Source organism: Macadamia integrifolia, chromosome 9 (assembly GCF_013358625.1).
Source record: "Macadamia integrifolia cultivar HAES 741 chromosome 9, SCU_Mint_v3, whole genome shotgun sequence".
NCBI lineage: Eukaryota > Viridiplantae > Streptophyta > Magnoliopsida > Proteales > Proteaceae > Macadamia > Macadamia integrifolia.
Genome location: NC_056565.1, coordinates 3,919,734 through 3,923,530, shown reverse-complemented (window position 1 = coordinate 3,923,530; position 3,797 = coordinate 3,919,734).

The window sequence follows — 3,797 nt, the reverse complement described above, 5'->3', positions numbered from 1 at the left end:
TTCCTACTCCACCTTTTTCCTTACTATGATTTTTAAAAGTATGGGGCCCTTGGCTAGGACAGATAGATCTGTTTAGCTTCCAATATGAACCGGTTTAAAAAAATTAAAGCTACATAAGAATGCTAAACAAAGATCTGAATCTGATGCAGAAAGTCTCTTGCTTAACACAAAGCTTGATCAAACCAGAGTTTGAAATAGATAATGAGATATGAGATCTTCAGTCCAGAAGGACTTGATTGGATGATATTGATCTGGTATCACAGGGGAGAATGGTTCAAAGTAGAACTTTTGATTGCTGATCTGGGTAACCCAGGGAGGACCATCATATGATTGACCTTTTATTTATAAGTAGATTCAACTTTTTATAAATATCCAATCCTTTTCTTCCTTTACTTTTTTCCACTCACATAGGAGGAATAGGTAAGAGGAGGACAAAGAAATTACTGAGAAAGGAAGCAATGAATGGCAGGTAAGAGCAGGGCCCTCCTATATTATATTTTAGGACCAATTCAAATGGTTCTGGAGTCGGCACCACCATTTTTCTGTCTGTACTAATTGCCTTTCTTTGAAAAACAAAAAATTCTTTACTTCTCATATCCAAAATAGCCAAGTGCTTCAGTTAGTTAAGATCATCCAGTCTATGGGATCTCTTGGCTTTCTAGAATCCAATAAGAGGTCCACAGGTTGATGCTATGTATGATGACATATTTACGTGTATTCGGCAATTTAGAATGGTTAGGATCATGAAATAATTATTGATTGCAAAGTGGATATAGGTACATATATGGTGTTACCAATGAGAATCAGAGAATGATCACAAGAAAGAAATTAGGCCAAGAACACCAGACCCTGCACACCCCCCTTTTCCACATTTTGTCTCTCTGCATTTTTTAGCATTTGTGAAGTAACTGTAATTTGAATTATGATATACTTCTTTTGATTATAGATTGAATACAGAAACTGTTTTCCTTGCTTAAAAATTGTGTAAATTACAAGATTAGATAGCATAAAGTATGACATGTCTTCGAACGCGTTGAAATTAGCATGAAAAACAGAACATATGACATGATCAAAAAATGACAGGGAATCAAGAAATTAGAAATGATCCAACGTAAAACAAAATTAAATTTAAATTGGCTTAATAAATGGACAAGTAAAAAATGAAAGCTGCAGTTTACAGTCTCTATTTGAAGTAGTCAGATTTGATTCTAGTAAGTAAATAACTCCACCATTTTCTACTTTTTGTTAATTCTGTTTAATCTATTGATTTCAAAGTAGTATGATAGGTATCTATCTGTTCTTGTTGAATCAATACCTAAAATAGCTTTCTGGTGGAAATAATTACAGATCTTCCTTTGAAGTGATCAATGTAGCTGGCCTTCTTAATTAGATCCATACTCAACAATATGAAATTCATTTTTAGTTTCATCAAGAAGGAACTCTCAATTGATAGTGTCTCCCTTTTCTTTCTTTTATGTGAAGACCATGAGATAATTATTGATTGCAAAGTGGATGTAGGTACATATATGGAGAAAGATATTGGGTCAAGAACATCAGGCCCTGCACACCACCTTTCCACATTTTGTCTCTTTGTATTTGTTGGCATGTGTGAATTACTGTATAGTTCTTGTGAGAGACTTATCTTGATTATGAATTGAATACAGAAATTATTCCAAGAACCCTATTTTCTCTTGCCTAAAAAATATGTAAATTACAAGATTAGATAGTGTAAAATTTGACAGGTCTTCAAACGCGTTGAAATTAGCAAGGAAACAGAACATATGACATGACAGAAAAATGACGGGAACAAGAAATTTGAAATGATCCAATAAAGAGGCTGTAAAGAGCAACCTAGTGCACGAGGCTTCCGCTACTACGGGGTCTAGGAGGGGCAAATGTACATAGCCTTACTGCTTCGTAGGAGAGAGGTTGTTTTCAGGTTTTGAAAATGTGACCAAATGTTGCAATAGTGCAACTTAAAAACAACATTTAATTTAAATTAACATAATTTATGGACAAGTAACAAATGAAGCTGCAGTTTAAAGTCTTTATTTGAAGTAGTAAGATTTGATTCTAATAAATAACTTCATCATTTCCATTTTTCTGTCAACATGGAAAGGCTCTTTGATGAATCCATTTGTGATGGATATCTAACTGTACTTCTTGTTGAATCAATATCTAAAATAATTTTCTGATGGAAATCATTGTAGTCTTCCTTTGAAGTGATCAATGTAGCTGGCCTTCTTAGATCAATAATCAATAACATGAAATTCATTTTTTAGGTTCATCTATGAGGGACTCTAAATTGATATTGGCTCCCTTTTATTGTGGGTTCTAATTTTTTCATGTTTCTCATGGTTCACATTTTATTTTGCAGCCTATGGAGCAAATTTTAATCAAGGAAGTAGGGTACTGCTGTTACATGCTTTAGACACAAGTCTGTTTATATTATTTTATATTTAGCCGCCTTAGCTAATAAATATAGATTTTAAACAGCACCAACTGTAGAGTGGTATGGTAAATGTCATTATATTGAGTTATTGTCGTTATATTGAGTTATGGGCCCTACTTGTTGGTACCCAGTTTAATTGTGATCATATGAAAACATTAGAATCCTAGTTAATTAATAGAATTTTAGTATCAACCACCACATGTTATGTGTGAAGTTCAATTGGTTTTCTATCAAAAATACTTGGAATGACATCAAAATTGAGAAGTACAGCAAAAGTACGAGAAAACCTGAGGTTTAACATATGTAGGAAATGGCTATTCAAGATACAAGGTAGAAAATGAGATAATCTCTCTCTCTCTCTCTCTCTCTCTTGATAAGTAGTATGTGTGTATTGAGAAAAAGGCAATCCCTGCTACCTTCTTTGGACAGACCTAAAGAAATAAAGAGGGATCCCTAGCTCAAGCAAGACGTGCCCTGAAAAAAAAAATATATCTATAGTAGTACACCATAATGGCTCCCTCTTCTACAAAAGAGCATTCGACTTACTAGAATCAAAATATGATAGATGAGTTAAGTTGTTTAATCACGGGAGCGAAGATAGTACGGAGCATTTTCTATGCGATAACTCTTCCGTAAAACACTTCTAATGTCCGGAATCTTTCTCATCTCATATACATATCTTATATTTTATTTAATAAATTTAAGGGAGAAATTTTGAACACGGTTGTGCTTGGTGCATGGCCATGCAAGCAGTCGGTCAGATGGGGGTGAGTGGGTGCACCGGAAACTCTTATCCCTTATCCAATGGTTGTGTCGTGTATCATGCATGGCCGTGCACAAAACATTTTGCCATAAATTTATATATAAGTGTAAATCATATTTCTGGTCATAAATTTTCTAACATGAAAATACAGAACACAACAAATATATTCCTAGAGGAATTTCTTTAAGATTTTATACTTGAATGCTATTTTTAGTTAAATATCTGGTTATTAAATTCAGTATTACTAAATATAACTCTCTCTCTCTTTTCTGTTAGACAATACCTAAAATGATATTTGTCCTGTATATTTTCATTTTGAATGAGGACAAAATATTTCATTTATGGAGTTTTTCTTTTGGTATAGAAGAGAGTTACTTTCTTTCTTGTTTTCCAAAGGCGGCTAAGGTTTTAAATTTCGATTATGAAGCTGAAGTTTGGCTGGCTGAGTACATGAAAGAACACATATTGAGGACTTTATCAAGAAGTAAGAGTACTATTACCAGAATAGTACCAATGTAGTATGTACTTCCCTCTCTCTCTCTCTCTCTCTCTCTCTCTCTCTCTCTCTCTCTCTCTGGTGTA